The 20,812-nt window shown below is 47.5% G+C and overlaps 1 protein-coding gene and 2 long non-coding RNA genes across 3 annotated transcripts in view; 2 read left to right on the forward strand and 1 right to left on the reverse strand.

The window, feature by feature from the left end:
• The window catches only part of MIPOL1 (mirror-image polydactyly 1), a 1,493,682-nt gene that overhangs the window by 459,040 nt on the left and 1,013,830 nt on the right, over positions 1-20,812 (forward strand). The window lies entirely within an intron of this gene.
• Positions 14,942-16,429, reverse strand: LOC146799775 (uncharacterized). The gene is made up of 4 exons (XR_014969312.1): positions 16,332-16,429; positions 15,640-15,710; positions 15,485-15,552; positions 14,942-15,241 (listed from the first exon to the last, which is right to left on the reverse strand). It is a non-coding gene; the product is annotated as an uncharacterized LOC146799775 (long non-coding RNA).
• On the forward strand, positions 19,687-20,311 carry LOC146799776 (uncharacterized). Its single transcript, XR_014969313.1, has 2 exons — positions 19,687-19,768; positions 20,012-20,311. It is a non-coding gene; the product is annotated as an uncharacterized LOC146799776 (long non-coding RNA).

Below are 20,812 nucleotides of genomic sequence, written 5' to 3' on the forward strand. Positions count from 1 at the left end.
CTCTGGATACCTGGTGGCATGATCCACTACCACCAGTATAAATCTGTGCCCAGATGCAGTGGGAGGATCCATGGGACCCACTATATCTATTCCCACTCTTTCAAAGGGGACCCCCACCACAGGTAGTGGTATTAGGGGGGCCTTTGTTGTGCCACCTGATTTGCCACTGGCTTGGCAGATCACACAGGAGCGACAAAACTCCTTGGTATCTTCATTCATGTGAGGCCAGTGAAAGTGAGGGACAAGCCTGTCCCAAGTCTTGTTCTGGCCTAAGTGTCCTGCTAAAGGAATATCATGGGCCAAGGTAAGAAGGAAGCCCCTAAATTGCAGAGGTATGACCAACCTCCTGGTGGCACCAGGCTTGGGGTCTCTAGCCTCTGAATAAAGGAGCCCTTCATCCCAATACACTTTATGGGTACCTTGAGCATTCCCAGCAGCCTCAGCAGCAGCCAGCTGTCTGAGGGGTTCAAGAGAGGGACAGGATAACTGAGCCTGCCTCAAGTCAGCCCTTGAAGGTCCCCCTGTCCCCAGAAACTCAACCTGATCAGGTTCAAGCTCTTCAGGGACAGTTCCTTCAGGGTTCTCTAGATCAGCTTCCTGGGAAGGTTGATCATCACTCTGAGGCAGGGGGGAAGGCACAGACTTGACCCTCCTGTTCTTCTTCTTGGTAGGTGCTTGGTCCATTGTTCCAGGATCCAAGACCTGAGGTTCAGTAAGGCAATTTTGGCCTGTGACCTGGTCACAGCAAGGACATGTGGTGATATACCTAACATCTCTGCATGTGTCCTGTACTCCACTTCAGACCATAGAGAACTCTCTAGGTCATTGCCCAACAAACATTCTACTGGGAGGTCTGCACTAACCACAACCCTTTTGAGGCCAGTTACCCCTCCCCATGAGAAGTTAACAACTGCCACACTATGTGAAGTAGTGGCATTGCTGGCATTGGTCACCAGGTAATTCTCACCTGGTATGTACTGTCCAGGGTCCACAAAGCCTGGTGTCACCATGGTGACACTGGCACATGTGTCCCTGTAGGCTTGAGCCACTTTTTCATTAATTAAAGGAGTCTGTCTGTACTTGCCCAGGTTACTGGGGCTCACAGTCAGGGACAAATCTATGTCCCCATCACAGATCAGGACTGCCTGTGTCAGGGTTCTGTCTAAGTCAGAATCTCCTTCAGTACCCATAGTGATTCCCACTACACCCTTTGTCTGGGGACCAACACTGCTAACAGTAGTACTGGGAGCAGGTGCCTTAGGGGCAACAGTGTTGGGGGCTCCACCCTTTTTACAATCACTAGTCCAGTGAGTTGTATTCTTGCAAGGGTTGCACCAGGGTTTCTTTTGACCTTCTTTCTTCTTCCCTTTAGGCTGGGACCCACCCCCATTAGTACTAGTTTGGGGCCCTGTTGAAGACTTATGGTCTTTAGATTTATGATCTCCACCCTTTTGGACTGTTTTCTTCTGATCACCCCCTTGGCCCTGGTTCTGGTTCTTTTGCTTAACCCTGGTTCTGACCCATTTGTCTGCCTTCTTTCCCAATTCTTGGGGAGAGGTCAGATCAGAGTCAAACAAGTGTTGATGCAGTTGCTGGTTTTGACAGTTATTTAAAATCTGTTCTCTCATCATCAAATTGTACAATCCTGTATAATCAGATACCTTACTTCCCAGCAACCAACCCTCCAAAGCCTTAGTGGCACATTCAATGTATTCAGACCAGTCCTGAGTCTGTGTCTTCTGGGTGTCTCTGAACATTAACCTGTACTGTTCAGTGGTTAAGCCTAACCCATCAACTAGGACACTCTTCAGGACTCTGTAGTTTCTGACATCCTCCTCTCTAACAGTGAGGAGTCTATCTCTGCCTCTACCTTCAAAGGAGAGCCATAAGATTGCTGCCCACTGGTCTTCAGGAACCTGCTGCACTTTGCAGGCTCTCTCAAGAGCAGTCATCCATTTGTGGATGTCATCCCCACTTTTGTAGGGGGGCACAACCTTGGACAGGTTCCTATTATCAAAGACCCTATCTTTGTCCTTAGGGACAATGCTGCTACCAGTGGGTATAGACCCACTCTCTTTATGTTGCCTAGCCTTGTTCAGTTTCTCTTCCATCAGGGCTACTTCTAGCTCCTGTTTCCTGATCCTCAGCTGGGCTTCCTGCATTCTGGCCTCATGCTCCCTCCTCTGAGGAGTGGTCATCCTTCTCCTGGAGTGACCTTGAGAGCCTCTAGAGGCATGAGAAGCATTGGATTCACCTGAGTGATTCCTTTGCCTCCCAAGCCCCTGGTTAAGTCCACTGGGGGGATCCAATGGGAGGATCCCATTGTCAGTCCCCAATAGCCTTAGTTTAGCTGGGCCACGTATAACACTTGGCACTGGGCTAGTTCTCCCTTCATCCTCACTACCTTCTGTATCAGTACCCTTCTCACTTTCATCCTCTGTAGTATGAATCTCATCTAAGGGGTGACTATTGGAAAGGGGTACCTCAGTAGCATCTTCAGAAGGGGGGCCTCCTGTTCCAGTCCCTAAGGGGCCTAACTGGGAGGCTTTCCTGAGAGCTTTCTGATCTTCATCAGCCTGTAAAAGCTCTATGAGTTCAGCAGAAGTAGGGTTCTTGGGCTGTTTAAGGCCCCTGATATTTGCCAACTGCCTGAGCTCATTTTGGTTTAGGGTAGCAAAGATGGATGGTGCCCTCTGGGGGTCACTCTCAACAGAGATAGGTACATTGGACCCCTCTGCCCCAGCCATTGCTCTTAAGTGTGGGTGGATGTGTTGCAATCTACCTACACTTGGGTTTACCTACTAAACCTATCTAGTAGTTGTAGTCAGGGTGTGCTACTCCCTTTGCTCTACAACAACTAAGTTCAGTAGAACTTAAGTATATCTATTCTTGTTTTATATGTACCTAAAGGTACCTGTATGATCTTTCAATTGGTAACAAAGAGATTACAGAGGTAAAACACAGCAAGCTCAAATCCAACCGCTGCTCACCAATGTGAGAAGTTGGCCTGGTATATGATATTCACTAGTTAAAGTGACCACCTTGTACCATGCCAAGCAACCCTTATGGTGTGGTTGTAAGTCAACCTTTTCGGACTAGCTGCCCTAGTGGTAGCGTAGGCTAAGCAGTCTTTGAGGCTAAACTCGTTAAAGCGTGTTAAGCAGGCTGTTTTACCATAAGTAACCCCCTTTTATACCAATGAAAGGACACCACACAGATATATATTCAAAATATATATGTATTTATTTCTCAAAGTATCCCCTAGACTCTTTATGAGCACAGGAGCACAAATCGTTAAACAAGAATACGTTAGAATACACAGAAGTTGCACTTTATATGGATAGGCCCTGGTGGCCACTCGAACCATATACTAAAATAGTGGTATAAGTACCACGAACAGAAAAGGGAAAAGGCCTAGGGCCTCTAGAATCGCTGGGCCTACAAGGAGCTAACTTTAGTTAGTGACCAGGAGGTCCACGGGTTGCGTGTGCAGAGCAAATAGTCACACGCGGGCTCCCATAGGTTCTCAATGGGTGCGTAAAAGTTACAAAGTTACTGCAAAAAGGATCTTCCGGATGGACTATGAACTCAAGATTGGAAACACAGACACTAGAGATGATACTCTACACTTGGGCACCGGAGTGCCAGCTTTACCTCACCCACAGGAAGCGGGTGCATAGGTCTCGAAGTGCGTCGGGTTTCTTCTCTCTGTTCAATGGAGCCTGAAGACAAAGATGCTGCAGGCGGTCGGTCCGGAAGAGATGCGGTGGATCCAAGAGTGGATCGGAGTTGTAGAAGACCTGTAAGCAGAGGGGACAGTGTTCACAGTCACTAGCCAGTGACCAGCGTGGCACCAGGTGGGTACCAGGCGATGTCGGGTGCAAATAGGAGGAAAGGTGCAGCTTGTCTCTGCAGCCACGTGGTCCCTGAAGGTCGACGACGTCCAGGAGTCGGTTCACGAGCTGTCCCACGCAGGCTCTCGCTGTCGGCGGTGTCGGCGACTTGATCGAAGCAAACAAGCCTTGGCAAAAGCAATTGTTGTGGAAAACGAAATAAGCTGATGGTTCTGACCAGCAAGGTCAGAGGGACTGCTCCTTTGGAGGGGAGCAAGGGCCAGTCTGGAGCAACCAGACCAGCGGTGTAGTTCTTGAAGTTCGTCGCCAAGATGGCCACTAGCCAACGGGCCAGCAACCGGTTAGGCGCGTCGAGTGGCAAAATGCAGAGGGGCCCCCACGCAGATCGTGGAGATGTTGGAGGGCTCACCTTTGGTGCAGATGCTGCTCGGGTGTTGGGCTTCTCAGGACCCAAAGCACAACTTGGAGGGAGCCTCGGTTGTCGCGCTTGCAGCTTGTCGTGGTCTTTTCAAGATGGCTGGCTCCACGTGTCTCGGTGCCTCCACGGGTTCCTTCTTTTCAGGGACTGTGGATCGGGCGGTGAGAGGTTTGGTGGTCCAGGTCTTGTCAGTCTCTGGGCTCGGGCTCCGGCGGGAGGCGGCGGCAAAGCAGACGTTGATTCGCTGGATGGTGCTTGCGTTAGCAAGGTGGTCACTCCCTGACCACAGGGGAGATTTCCTTCAGTCCTCTGTGCAGCAGAGCGTCGAAGTTCCCGTCTTCTTCTTGTAGTTAAGTTGATTCCAGGATGTCTAAAGTCTTAGGACACAGCTCCTACCTTTAAGCGGATTCTAGGGGCCGGACTACCTGCTAGGTCCCTCCCTAAGGGTGGGACCAGGAAGGGGGGTGGTTACACCCCCAATCCTTTGTCCAGCTCGCCCCAGGCCCGGGACTGGTGTGCCCCAGGACCGGATTGAACTGGCATATGCACCGAGGCTCCTTGTGAGCCTCAGGCATGTCTGGTTTCTTTCAAGCCCTACCTGACCAATACACAAAATCCTGTCTGGGGTGGTGCACGCACCTCCCCTGGCAGGAAACCCTTTGTCCACACCTCCCAAGCTGGAAGGACTCCCAGCAGCAGGAGGGCAGACTTGTGTCTGTGGTGGCAGCATCCATTTTGTGGAGCTGAGGCTATGTCTGATTTTACCCGGGTTTCAGGTACTGTACATGTCGTGTCCCTCTAGAAGGGTGGAATGCTAACCCCGTCGCCAGAATTGGCGAGGGGTTAGTATTCCAATTCGTATGACACCTTACTCGACATGTTTTGATAAAGCCAAACCAAAGATAGCATTTAACCGCGAGGTTCATAATGCACTTAAGAGTATATGGTATGACGATATCTGGAAACAGTAGAAGGAAGTGGTTCCGACCACTGCAGACAGGCCCAGCTCATGCCAGAGCACCATCTCACATGGAACCAAGCACTCTGCCTTCAGGATTGTCAAGGCCTGCTATAGGAGTGGCTGATAGGTTACCATGTGTTCCATTTAAGGTTAGGTATAGGCATACTACACCTAAGTAAGAGGTGGTTACACCAACTTACCCCAGCTGAGTGATCAGCCAGTTGTGTCAAATTTGTTAGGCCAGTCCAGGGGTGGCATAATACATGCTTCAGCCCCTGGTAGGCCTTAGATACACCAATGCCCTGGGTACCTAGTGTACACTGGTACAGGGGCTCACAGGGTGATCTACTTCCAATTGGTTATGCACCTAGGGTGCATAGTGTAAATTTAGTAGAGAGAACAGCAGGCTGGGGGTCTGATTGGCAGGCCCACAGCCTCAATATGTCAAAAACCAGTGAAGCAAAAAGCAAACATTTGGGGTGACCATAGGATAGCAGACCCTACTCTCCTACAAGGGGGGACACCCTGAACCTGGCCCTTCAACCTAGGGTCTAAACCCTTCAGTTGAGCCGGGGTCAGAGGCGAGGACTCCCTCCCTCTGCACCCCCTTCCAGAGTACTGTACCCTCCCACCTGGAGTGGTACCCCTAGAAGCAACCTGGGTCAGGACACTGATTACAGTATTCCCACCCTCCAGGTCAGACAACACCTGACCCTGGCTTCCCAACCCTGGGACCAACCCATGCGGTTGAACGCTCGCCTGGCGCACCAGGACTTCCCGGGGAGCACGCATGCCCCCCCTGAGGGTGACACATAACTCATGTGTCGTGTGTCAGTCTGCCTGGCGCTGATCTCCCGACCCCTGTCCATCTGACAGTGCCTGAAGATCCCCCAGGACAGAAGTTGCGTCACCATGGTCATTCACTGGTGACGCAGCCCTTCTGGCTGGCCCCTGACCCACTGGTTCTTCCACTGGGGACTCTTTACCCCTCTCACCCCTCACTCTGGACTTCTGCACCCTCCCAACTGGAGCGGTACTGCCAGACACCAGAACCGAGGGAGGCCTGCTTACAGACACTCCCCGTTCACTAGACACTAGGGGATCCCCTTCAACGGGCGGCCCCTCAGGACAGCCTAGGCTCCCCGCCTGGTGTTCCCTTAAAGAACCATCCAGGCTCTGAGACTGGGTTTCGGGCTCCTGGGGGCACGCAGCCCCACACTCACTCCTTCTCCACTGATTCAGGACGTGAGCCCCTACACCCCTCCCACTACCATGGGACCTAGCTGGGCTACTCTGCACCACTTCAACCACTCTGGGTTGGAAGATACCTGAGCCACTCCCCACGGGGTCACTCCCCAATGCCTTTCCAGACCCTTTGGACTCCACCAAAAGGTCTTCCTCCAATGCGAGCTCCCTGCGGTCAGATAACTCACTTTCCCACAGGTGTTGGCATAGCTCTGGAAAACAGGGACTTACAATATGCTCTCCCACAATTGGATCACACAGCCCCCTAGCAAGGTTAACCAAACTATCCTTCACCTTACCATCCAGTGCCTCCCACACGTACTCCACACCACTCTCCTGAGACTGGCAAGACAGTATCGGACAGTCTCTGTCACACAACCCACACTCTTCTGGGCGGTCTTCACACTCACATACCAGGACTTCAATTTTGGGGGAACCCCTCTCCCTGCACCTCTCATCTAGAGTCAGTAGAGTGTCCCTCCCGCCACTAGGACCATGAACCCCTGCGCCAGTTACCCTATTCCCTTCAGGGATACTGCGCACTACTGGAGCTACCTCATGCCCTTGAACCTCCTGGTGTATGTTAACCCCCTCCTTCAAGTCAGGCGCCACATCTCTGGGTGTGCGTACTACTCTCTCAGCCCTAGAAAATTCAATATTGCTGCCACCATCTGAGCTGGATTCCTCCTCCCACTCAGAAAAGCTCAATCTCTGAGCTACGCACCTTTCTGGTTGCTGGGCTGAGACACTCCTGGCCTCAAGCCTCTCGAGCTCCATATCATATTTCTTCATTATGAAGTCATGCTCCATCTGAATCTTTCTTTCTTCAAGCGCCATTTTCTTTTCTTCCAGAGCCAGCTTCTTGCTTTCTAGCTCCAAGTGGCTTTCTAATTCCAGCTTTGCCAATGTTATCTCATGATCCCTGGTGGCCTGTCTGTCTGCCAGCTCCTCTGGCGACAGGCCTCTGCCAAAACTGCGAACGCTTTCCGCTGGTTTCAATGGTGTAACTTCCTTAGTTGCACCCCCTGATTCAATCCAGGCTTTCAGCGCCTTGTAGAGATCTGATTTGTTCTTGCATCCTGCATGTGGAACCTTGAGCTTCCTGCAGAAGTACTTGAGTTCAGTTCTCTTGTAGCCATCCAGTTTTGACTCATCCCATTCAACCTCTCCAGCCTCAGAGGCTTCAGACGCGGTTTTCTCTATGCTGTTTGGGCCAGGCATGACTCCAAACACAAGGGATCTTCTTCTTCTTGACAAGCGAAATTAAAAATTGTAAAGTTCTGTGGTTCAAGCTACTGGACTGTCCACTGTGCAATGGTTAGTAATCACTGCGCAGACACCAAGAACGCAAATCCGTAAATCCTCACTGCTGCCACCAATGTTAGAATCCGGGGTCTCTGGGTGGCGCAGGTATGCACTTGCGACGAGCAGGGACCCTTTCCTCTAAGTCAGGGCGTAGGATTACCTCTTTAAAAATAACTCCTGCTCACCCTCTAGGTAACGTGGCGCGAGCAGTCAGGCTAGATACCAGAGTGCATTAGGTTAAGCGTTCAAGATATCCCACACAATAATCACCACCCCACCACACAGAGACACAAGACTGTATTTATGCAAAAATAAAGTTCTTTATATAAAAGATTTCTTCAAGCAGGCTGTGTAAAATACAGTTCTTCACTTAAAATAGGTTCCAGTTTCTTTCAATGCTTTTAGGCAGTCCACAGTTCTCAAAATGGCGATTTTCTACCTCAAATAGGCTTCTTTAGGTGTCTGTGCGCTTCGTAGCGCCTCCGGTACGCTTCGTACGAGGTTTTGAACGTGTCTTGCCGTTTCTCACGCTTCTCGCGTGAGCACGCGTACGCTGGACGTGAACCGTACGGACCGTACCCTCGTAGGTACGCGTCGTACACGTCCGGTACGCCTCTTGCAGAACCTCACGCTTCCCACGTGAGCAACGTCCTATATATTCAATGGAGTCTTCACGGGGGCCTCGCACAGCTGATACGAAGGGTGCCAAAGTTCACGCTTCACGCGTGAACAGCGTAGCGGTACGGCAGCGCCAGTACGGCCCAAACAAAGCAACGGACGGGTCGTACTAGCGCGCGCAGCTCACAGTACCTTTGTTCTTTGGGGGAGATGGTCGTCGCAGCCTCAGGGGTCCACAGAGGAGTGTCCCGCGTCGCGTTGTCGTCCCTCCTGGTCATTGGGCGGCGATGCTTCGTGGGGCACTTCGGAACGCTCCCAGGCACACAACGAGGTCGGCAGAAGGAGGGGCCGGCCGGGGGTGATTTCTAGCGTGTCGCAGCGCTGTCGGCTTCGCTCAGGGGATGAACAGTGCGTCGCAGGTCCTTACAGGAGCTTCCACGGCCAGGGGGGTCGCAGAGGCTCGGCGCTTGGAGCCTGATCAGTTTCTTCTTTGCTGTGCGAGCTACGGCTCGGGGGGCAGTTGCTTGCTGGGCTCGGGCCGGGCAGGCCTTTGCGGTGCTTACAATAGTCCCGGTGGCAGAAGTCGCGGTGCTCAGATGAGGGGCACACAGGTTCGCTGAGGTCAGCGGTTTGCAGAATCACTTCCAGCAGCTTCTCTTCTTCTTGGGGAAAGGTAGCGCCCACTGTTCCTGGGGCGCAGTTCAGGGGGCAAGTTCACAAGCAAGCCCTTGGAGATTGTTTGTAAAGCACAAGTTGATCAAAAGTCTTTCTCAGTCTTTTCTTCCTCTCCTTCCAGCAGCAACGCACCCACCGCAGGCCAGTCTCTCAGGCTTAGAGACAGTACTCCTCCATACAGCTTTTCCAGGTCCTTCTCTTCAGGCAGAGTTTCTTCTTGGCGCAAACAGGATCTGATTTCTTAGGAGCAGGGCTCCCTCTTTTAAAGCACAAATCTTTTGTTCTTTGTCGCCAGGGGGCCTGGGCCTGGGCCTGGCTCAGTCCAGCTTTGGAGCACTTTGTTGTGGTGACTCTGCTCTTTCCTTTCAGCAGCAGGGCAGAGACATCAGCCGCTCCACAGGGGGCGGAGCCGGCATTGTGGTGGCAGAGCACAGGTCTATTCAGAGTCAAAGGTGTACTCCTCCCACCCATCCTGGTGTAATCTCTCTACCCACCACCTGGCAGCCAGCCTGTCTCCTGGAATTCCCCAGCCCTGCTCCTTTACTGTTACTAGGCAGAACACACACACACAGCAGAGGCGGACTGAAATGGCCAGTCCAGTAAATACTAACTTTCTAAAAGTAGTATTTGCAAACTCAGGATATTAAAATAAACTTTACTAAAATAAGTATTTTATTATTCTGAGTTCAGGCATACTAAACTTGACTTTCTACCATGCTCTCTGAGCCCACTGGGATTGCAGCGTGTAGTAATTCCAGCAGCCCATTCTGGCCTATGGAGAGCGGGTAGCCTTCAATAGTGAAAAACGAAAATGGCTGAAATTCACTATTAAGACATGCCACACACATCAGGGCATGTCCTCCTTATGCCTACAATGCACCCTGCCCTTGGGCCTACCAGAGGGGTGACTAATATGTAGTTAAGGGAAAGTTTAGGGACTGGCAAGTGGGTGCACTTGTGCAGTCAGCGCGACAGTACCAGACTGCACGCAGGTTCTGCAGTGGCAGACCTTAGACATATTTTGCTAGGCCGCTTCTGTGGGTGGCACAACCAGTGCTGCAAGCCCACCGGCAGCATTTGTATTTACAAGCTCTGGCACTCCTGGTGCACTTTACTAGGGGCTGATAGTAAACCAAATAAGCCAAACATGGACACCAATTAATGTATACATTTTACCATAGGGAGAGCATATGCACCTTAGCACTGATCAGCAGTGGTAAGGTGCCCAGAGTCATAAAACAGCCAACAACAGGTCAGATGAAATACAGGAGGAAGGCAAAAAGTTTAGGGATGACCCTGCAAAAAGGACCAAGTCCAACAGATCCTTTCAAAGAAACGAAGATGCACCCAACATACTACACAGTTAACAATAATGCTTCAATGGATAAAAAAAAGTTTAATCTGGTTGTGGTTTAACTAGAGATATTTATATCAAATTATGACAATGTAGCATTATAAAACAAGAACAATCGGTTTATCTATTATTGTTTTATTTTCAATTAAACCATTTTGACTTTGCGGATTACTAAAATATCCTGCAAAAGACACCTTCTGGGGTTCCGCACCCTCCCAGGAAAGCACCCACCAGAACACAACTCTCCCACCAGTCCAGGACCTCTCTCCATCAACTGGTCTACCACCTGGGATCCACCGAGGTCAGAGGCGAGGATTCCCTCCCTCTGCACCCCCTTCCACTGTAGAGCAGGGTCTCTTCACTTACGATGAGCCCCACCTGCCCTCAGGACTACAGCTGCCCTTATGTTCAGATCCGGAAACACCGACTACTGGCTACCCAACCGAGGGACGTACCCTTTGGTCAGATGCCTGGCGAACCAGGACTTAACGAGGGTGACACATAACTAATGGGTCATGTGACAGTCTGCCTGGCGCTGATCTCACGACCGCCTGTCCATCTGACAGTGCGTGCAGACCCCCCAGGACAGAAGTGGCGTCACCATGGTCACTCAGTGGCGACTCAGCCCTCCCGGCTGGTCCCTGACCTACTGGTTCCCACTGGGGACCCCCTCCCCCTCTCACTCCTCCCTCTGGACTTCCGCACCCTCCCAACTGGAGCGGTACCGCCAGACACCAGAACTACTGGAGCTCTGCTTACAGAGGCTCCACGTCCTCTAGACACTGGGAGATTCTCCTCAAATGGCCTATTGGCACAGCCTAGGCCCCGACCTGATGTTCCCTAAAGAAACCATCCAGGCCCTGAGACTGGGTTTCGGGCACCTGGAGACACGCAGTCCCACCCACTCCTTCTCCGCAGAGACAGGACGTGAGCCCCTACACCGAGACCTAGCTGGGCTACTCTGAACCTCTTCCACCACGCTGGGCTGGAAGACACCTCAGCCACTACTTTTGGAATCACTCCCCAATGCAAGTTCCCTATCCCTGAGAACTCACACCCAATCAACCAGCAAGCTCCTTATTTCAGAGAACTCACACCCAATCAACCAGCAAGCTCCTTATTTCAGAGAACTCACACCAAAGTATTCAGCAAGCTCCTTATCTCAGAGAACTCACACTCACCTGTCCAGTGCAACACACCATTCATCCACACACACACCCCCAGACTGGTAAGACAGTTTCTACCGCCCCTGATTTCTCAACCTGACCACCACGTGGCACAGGTACCATTACTCCGGGAACTGGGAATGGGAATACATGCACTGGACACACATCTGTTGCCACCTCTGGATCCCACCCTCACTGGGGAATCCAGAAAACTACAACTGCGCTCAAGGTCCCATTGATCCTTTTGCCATAGGATCAGGTTGTCCCTCAGTTTGGACTGGGTGTCTGACTCACCCACCTTTGTCTCTCTTCCCAGAACCTTACCAAATCCAACATAGTGTATCTAAACAGACCACAGAAATTAAAAGCAGGCTCCATTTTGGCGGACGTTCTCAAGAAAAGTTCAACACGAGGAACCTAGATGTCTGAGCTAAAACAGGAGTACACAATTCACAAGGAAATGACTCTTAGAACAATTTAGAAAAATAATCCCTTTCCATGTGACTATCTAAATGCAGAGTTTTGTAGTGCAGCCAGCTGTCGCTGTGGTACTGCACAAACACAAGTCCTAATCCCACCGCTGATCACCAATGTTCGAAATGGGATCTCTGGTTGGCTAGGGCTTGCGCCAAAGCCAGGCAGAAACCACCACTCTAGTCAGGGCTGGGGAGTTACACGCCAAAGATAACCCCTGCTCACCCCCTTGGTAGCTTGGCACGAGCAGTCAGGCTTATCCCGGAGGCAATGTGTAAAGCGTTGGCGCGCGCACCCAGCAACAACACCCTAGGCCCACCACAAAAGAAACTCCACACAAGGTTATATATAAAAAATAGCCTTTGTATTATAATAAACACATTAGATGATAATCACATAATTTACACTGTGCCAACAGGCACTGGGCAGAATTTTACAGGGGACTATTTACACAAGACAGGGCCACATGGACCACTGTTAGAATTAGCACAAATCAGCAATTGTAAATGTAGAACATATACCAACTGTAACACAAATTATCACTGTAGAGCACAACCAGTAACTACTGGCGCAATAATGACCTCAGCATTATCACAATAGAATCAGGTTTAAAACCTATCCTGTACACACCACAGGGGCATAAACACATTATGCAATCTCTCACAAGTCTAACGCATTAGACCTACCTCCTAAGTTATAATTACACTGGGGGCGTACATCACACAGGGAAGTATACTCTCCCTATCATAAACCTAAACAGGTAAAACAACCTCCTATGCAGAAATCATATCTAGAGGTATAAAACACAGGGTGTGCAAAACATACTACACACGGTAAATTTCCTAACACCATAAGCATTAACACAGGGTGCGCAAAACATACTACACACGGTACATTTCCTAAGACCCAAAGCATTAGTATATAAATCACAATAGCACCTAAATCACATCAGGGTCCAGGTTGCACCAGAACATAAACGTAGCAGCTGCCCACTACTTGCTGGGCAGCTGGGGACAAGAACAGGGCCAAACGCTGCAGCTGGCACTAAGTGCTGCGCAGCTGTGGAAGTTAAATATGAGGCATGGGCTCTCAATGGCCCTTGAACAATATGCCAAAACGTTGGAGCCACCTAGGCTCTAAAAACAAACATGTCCCCCAGTACTGTGGAGCCACACGGGGCTCTGACGGTCAACTATGCCCCCAAGGGTTGCAGCGGCCCGCAACTGGGGTGCCGCTGTGAAGATCAGCCCCACACCGGGGGCACTGAAAAATCCTCACGGGTCCCTCTGGCCCTTTAAACAAATAGGCCCACACGTTGGAGCGGACAGGGGGGCTCTAGAAACAACTATGCCCCCTTTGTGAGAGCCACGTAGGCTCTTAGAACAATTATGCCCCGACGTTGGAGTGGCCCGCTCCCTGGCGGGACCACTCAGCACTATTTGTCCAACACCGCCACGGTCGGCACAAACCAAGCAGTAAGCACCAACGGAGCCCCCCAGCCCTTCTTAACTTACCGGGCTGCTCAAGGGGGACTCCGCGCCTCCTCACTTGCAGCGGGGGCCGGCACCGGTAGTGTGCCTCGCGCCCCCTCCGCCCTTCATTCCTACCGCCAGCCTCCCTCTCCTCGGCAGCTTCTCCTGCGGCGGCAGCGGCGTGCGCGGGACTTCCTTCTCAAAACCGGAAGTCCCGCCTGCCGTCAGTCATATCGTTGCCTGACTTCCGCCCGGTCCGCGACTCGGGCCGAAGCGGTGATTCCAACAGCGGCAAATGAGGGGTAGGCTCCCTCGGTGGGGAAACAAAGTCAACAAGCGGGGTGGGCACCCGCAAGGTCTCACATCAGCGGGGTGGGCACCCGCTTCAATCCATCCAGTAAAACGAAGACGCAGGGTGGGCACCTGCACACCAAAAGCTAAAAATAAGCGGGGTGGGCACCCGCAAGGCCGGCATCACGGGGGAATCCCTCAGCTGGGGATTCCCTCTTTCTCCCGGGAAGCAGCGCAGCGCTGCAAGGCCTCAGCGCCCTTCCTAAAGTAAAGGGCCAAATCAAGGCAAAAGCGCTCCCAGGCGCTAGAAGAATGCAAAAGTCCAGGAGTAAACAGAATAAGTCCTTTAGGAAGTAAGGGGCAAGGCTTTCAGGGCAAGGACAGTCTCCCAGCTATCCTCAGGCCAGGCAGGAGGGTCCAAGAGAAGTCCTCCAGCATCCAGGGCATCCAGGGGCTGGGCAGGGCTTAGGGAGGCAAGCCTTCCCCTGGGCCCCAGCAGCACACCCCTGGTAGATTCAAGTCAGAACAAGAACATTTACTTGGGGTCACAGCTCCTCTTTTATACACAAAATCCTTTGTCTCCAAAGGTGCAGGGAAGGGGCGAACCAGATGCAACTGGTTCCTGAGCACTTTGTTTTGCTCAGCCCCTCTCCCTATTCACAGGACAGGCCAGGGACATCAGACGCACCACAGGGGGTGGAACCAGCATTGTGGAGGGAAAGCCCAGCCCTATTCAGGTCCCAGGTGTACTCCTCCCACCCATCAACATGCAGATCTCTCCACCCACCACCGGGGCAGACCCATCCTGACTCCTGGAGCCAGACACACCAGCCAATCGCAAGCCAGACAGTCACTTCACATTTATTACACAGCCATGGCAGCTTCTAGAAGTGGAAATGAATAAGGGACAGACCCAATATACCCTTGAGGGCTTGGGCAGATAAATTCAAAAAGGTAAACTTGCCAACAAGGGATTTTGTTTGGAATGAGAAAATTATTTGAGAATTTCAAAAAGCTTAATTTGTAAATGTGTTGAAATGAATTAACACCACTATGAAATCAATCGACTGATCTAATCATCAGTTATTAACGACAACACACACGGGGATTTTGTTCTGTGATTTAAACACAATGATCTTTATATATTCATCAGAGATAAAAAGGAGTACAGATGGAACAATGATTTGAGCAATATTTCATGAAAACAGGGAGCGATATTGGGTCCACATTTCATCAAGAGAACATCTATTCCAACTTAGTTTGAACAGAGACAAAACTCATTATTGAGAAGATAGTCAACTGTAAATAACAAATATACTGGAAGTAGATGGTATAGTCGACGTTTCGGTCTTGGGTGGTGTCAATCCGTCAGACCATCTTCAGGACAATAATTGCATATACAAGACTCCTAAATGAACATAATACAAACAGTTACATCCATGTAAACATAATTTGTGCTGTCAAACTTAAGTACATAGTCTAAAAAATAAAAACCAACCCGTGTGCGAGAGATGGAACTATGTGTGTTATTATCTAGCGAGTCAGAGCTATGTCCAACACTCATTGTTGGCAGAGCAGTAATCATTGATTTACATTTAAAAGGTTGTATTTTAGATCGGACAATTTCTTGAAAAAAACAGAATATGCTTACTTTTTTAATCTTTTTAGCGTTCTCACGAAACTTTGTTTAAAATCGTGAACTAGATATTTTCATTGGTGCTGCAACAAAAGAGGACGAGAACTCAGCATTTAGTTACAATGATTCATTGTGGTTTCAAAGAAAAAAGAAGCGAATTTGTGTCCTACCAGGTAGTCTTTGACAATTTTGACTGCCAGTTTGTTAAAAAATGGGAGTTAATCCTCCTGTAGTTTCGCAGCTGTGTAATAAACCAAAAAAATAGTATTATACAGTGACTTTCATCTACGCTAGTTGTTCTCATCATAACTGCGTTGTTTATTTCAAAAATCAGAATTAAACTTGCGGTAGCGGTTCACTTGTTATGCCTCTAGTATCTGACCGTACACAATGATACAGGGTGCTGTGGTAGCTATACTTGTTTGTTTATGGGAGTGCTAACTTAACCTGAAACCAATGTATAAACCGTGTGTTTATACTGATAGTTTTTAGCCCAGATGGTCAATATAAATACCGAAACCTGAGCAGTAATCTTAAAATAAGTCCCTTGATTGTCTTAGTGTAACATGGACAATCAATACTAGAGTCATCACTGCATTATTCTTTATTTTAATGTGGAACCAACATTACCGGGGCTGAATTGGAGCGTCGCTATCTCATATAAAGGGACACAGCCTGTGAGAGTCCACCAATTAAATTAAAGGGCACGAATGGCTGAAAATGAACTGACTGATCGTAGCATTCAAACAACAAGCCAAGGGGTCATAGAGTTAATTTAACTCGTACTGCTACATCAGTCGATCAGTCTAACCAAAGATCCCACAAAAGCTTACTAGCAAGGCAGGAGCCAAAGTCTACTTACATATCTGACGTCTGTGTCAAAGTACGCATAGGGGTCCGTCCGAGTCCGGAAAGCCTAATTTTTCTCGCCACACTCGAGTGCTTATAAAGGCAAACGGCAGCTTAAACGGGGAAGTTGGTGCAGCTGATGCCGGAAATGCATCGATGTTTTGGCATTGTAATGGGGCGGCCATCTTTGAGTGCCCTATCCATTGTAGTTTCGTATGTTATTGCTAACGCTTTTCACTGCATCCTCTAGATTAAGACCACAGCTTTAGATGTTAGAACTATATTATTGATAATTATATATCTCCAGAATTAAGGATACGAGAAGTGAATCAGCTCGTAATTTATTTGATGTGAGTGGTGCTTGCATGTGTCTACATTGGTGATCAATAAAGGCTGATAAGACAAAAGGGTCTATCTGAGTCAAAGTCAGTAGTTGGTGATTATGCTTTTAATTAAGAACCATCATGTGAGGGAGGCTTCCGGTTATTCTAATCACTTTCTGATTACAAGTTATCAAATTGTTTGACATTTAGACAGTGCCATTTACCCTAATGTATGGTTACATAGTAAAAGATATAATCAATGTATGTGAACATTGCTGTGAAACATTTGCTGACCTGTATATTTGTCAGAGATTATGTACACCATGAACAAGTTCTGCGTTACATCAGAAAAAATTGATAGAGATGTCCAGAACAGTACTTTGAATTTCCTACCTATAAACATTCTGCTTAAACAAAATTGCTTTGATCTAGTTTTAACCTCGACAGCAAATCTTTGTATAAGTGACATCGTGGCTATCTCATGGATTATACAGTGTACATTTCCAAAAAATATTACCAGTAATACATTCAAACATAAGATACACGTTGGTTGCAAACATCATGATAACTTAAACATCAAATTATGAGCAATGTATCTGTTAGAAAAAATACCATTATCATATTCAAAAGGCAATAACCCATCCGTTGTAGAACTATGTGTTCAGTGGTGTAGATGATGTACAGTCTAACAACAGGGGTTTCCAGAAATCTAGGGGGTACGATGCTGCAAAAAAATTTTGGGGAAACCTCACCTAACATTAAGGACCAGTATGTATCTCTAACCTCAACATCTTAATGGTGAGGAGACAGAGGGGTCAACTACTTCTGAGGTAAGTATCCGAAATGTAGTTAGTGTATGATTCCAACATCAATAACTTAGGCAGGCCAAGGAATGCCATTCAGTGGCAGAGTTCAGGCCATGTTTGATGTTATCAGTGCGACAAATCCAGCGATTTTCTCTCAAGGTCAGTATGTGATCCACATTTGCCTGTCTTATTGTGGGTTTGACCACTTCGATGACCCACCAAAACATTTCTTTTTCGGTATGCTTCATTTTAATATAGTGCTCAACTAGTGGTGCCTAAGTTATTGATGTTGGAATCATACACTAACTACATTTCGGATACTTACCTCAGAAGTAGTTGACCCCTCTGTCTCCTCACCATTAAGATGTTGAAGTTAGAGATACATACTGGTCCTTAATGTTAGGTGAGGTTTCAAAAAAATTTTTTTGCAGAATCGTACCCCCTAGATTTCTGGAAACCCCTGTTGTTAGACTGTACATCATCTACACCACTGAACACATAGTTCTACAACGGATGGGTTATTGCCTTTTGAATATGATAATGTTATTTTTTCTAACAGATACATTGCTCATAATTTGATGTTTAAGTTATCATGATGTTTGCAACCAACATGTATCTTATGTTTGAATGTATTACTGGTAATATTTTTTGGAAATGTACACTGTATAATCCATGAGATAGCCACGATGTCACTTATACAAAGATTTGCTGTCGAGGTTAAAACTAGATCAAAGCAATTTTGTTTAAGCAGAATGTTTATAGGTAGGAAATTCAAAGTACTGTTCTGGACATCTCTTTCAATTTTTTCTGATGTAACGCAGAACTTGTTCATGGTGTACATAATCTCTGACAAACATACAGGTCAGCAAATGTTTCACAGCAATGTTCACATACATTGATTATATCTTTTACTATGTAACCATACATTAGGGTAAATGGCACTGTCTAAATGTCAAACAATTTGATAACTTGTAATCAGAAAGTGATTAGAATAACCGGAAGCCTCCCTCACATGATGGTTCTTAATTAAAAGCATAATCACCAACTACTGACTTTGACTCAGATAGACCCTTTTGTCTTATCAGCCTTTATTGATCACCAATGTAGACACATTCAAGCACCACTCACATCAAATAAATTACGAGCTGATTCACTTCTCGTATCCTTAATTCTGGAGATATATAATTATCAATAATATAGTTCTAACCTCTAAAGCTGTGGTCTTAATCTAGAGGATGCAGTGAAAAGCGTTAGCAATAACATACGAAACTACAATGGATAGGGCACTCAAAGATGGCCGCCCCATTACAATGCCAAAACATCGATGCATTTCCGGCATCAGCTGCACCAACTTCCCCGTTTAAGCTGCCGTTTGCCTTTATAAGCACTCGAGTGTGGCGAGAAAAATTAGGCTCATTAGGCTTTCCGGACTCGGACGGACCCCTATGCGTACTTTGACACAGACGTCAGATATGTAAGTAGACTTTGGCTCCTGCCTTGCTAGTAAGCTTTTGTGGGATCTTTGGTTAGACTGATCGACTGGTGTAGCAGTACGAGTTAAATTAACTCTATGACCCCTTGGCTTGTTGTTTGAATGCTACGATCAGTCAGTTCATTTTCAACCATTCGTGCCCTTTAATTTAATTGGTGGACTCTCACAGGCTGTGTCCCTTTATATGAGCTAGCGACGCTCCAATTCAGCCCCGGTAATGTTGGTTCCACATTAAAATAAAGAATAATGCAGTGATGACTCTAGTATTGATTGTCCATGTTACACTAAGACAATCAAGGGACTTATTTTAAGATTACTGCTCAGGTTTCGGTATTTATATTGACCATCTGGGCTCAAAACTATCAGTATAAACACACGGTTTATACATTGGTTTCAGGTTAAGTTAGCACTCCCATAAACAAACAAGTATAGCTACCACAGCACCCTGTATCATTGTGTACGGTCAGATACTAGAGGCATAACAAGTGAACCGCTACCGCAAGTTTAATTCTGATTTTTGAAATAAACAACGCAGTTATGATGAGAACAACTAGCGTAGATGATAGTCACTGTATAATACTATTTTTTTGGTTTATTACACAGCTGCGAAACTACAGGAGGATTAACTCCCATTTTTTAACAAACTGGTAGTCAAAATTGTCAAAGACTACCTGGTAGGACACAAATTCGCTTCTTTTTTCTTTGAAACCACAATGAATCATTGTAACTAAATGCTGAGTTCTCGTCCTCTTTTGTTGCAGCACCAATGAAAAAATCTAGTTCACGATTTTAAACAAAGTTTCGTGAGAACGCTAAAAAGATTCAAAAAGTAAGCATATTCTGTTTTTTTCAAGAAATTGTCCGATCTAAAATACAACCTTTTAAATGTAAATCAATGATTACTGCTCTGCCAACAATGAGTGTTGGACATAGCTCTGACTCGCTAGATAATAACACACATAGTTTCATCTCTCGCACACGGGTTGGTTTTTATTTTTTAGACTATGTACTTAAGTTTGACAGCACAAATTATGTTTACATGGATGTAACTGTTTGTATTATGTTCATTTAGGAGTCTTGTATATGCAATTATTGTCCTGAAGATGGTCTGACGGATTGACACCACCCAAGACCGAAACGTCGACTATACCATCTACTTCCAGTATATTTGTTATTTACAGTTGACTATCTTCTCAATAATGAGTTTTGTCTCTGTTCAAACTAAGTTGGAATAGATGTTCTCTTGATGAAATGTGGACCCAATATCGCTCCCTGTTTTCATGAAATATTGCTCAAATCATTGTTCCATCTGTACTCCTTTTTATCTCTGATGAATATATAAAGATCATTGTGTTTAAATCACAGAACAAAATCCCCGTGTGTGTTGTCGTTAATAACTGATGATTAGATCAGTCGATTGATTTCATAGTGGTGTTAATTCATTTCAACACATTTACAAATTAAGCTTTTTGAAATTCTCAAATAATTTTCTCATTCCAAACAAAATCCCTTGTTGGCAAGTTTACCTTTTTGAGCTTCTAGAAGTGGCACTTCTACATTAGACACAGTAACGCCGCACACATCATCGCGCAGCATTCAATCTCACGAGTTTGCACACACCAAACTCGACCCTGCACTCCCCACGCATCAGGAACTACCATGGACACACACATTCCCCATGCATTCCTATGGGAGGGCAGGTCAGTCTCACTAAATGTAACACAGAGCGTACGCACTTTCCACTGGGACACAGTGTAAAAGCGCCTAGAGACCTAAAACCCCTTACACAACATAGGGAAAAAGCTAGGATAATTGCAAAAAGTTTTGGGGGTGAACCTGCCAAAAGGGCCAAGTCCAACATGTGTGTATGTGT

The sequence above is a fragment of the Triturus cristatus genome, chromosome 9 (genome assembly GCF_964204655.1).
Source record: "Triturus cristatus chromosome 9, aTriCri1.1, whole genome shotgun sequence".
Classification (NCBI taxonomy): Eukaryota; Metazoa; Chordata; class Amphibia; order Caudata; family Salamandridae; genus Triturus; species Triturus cristatus.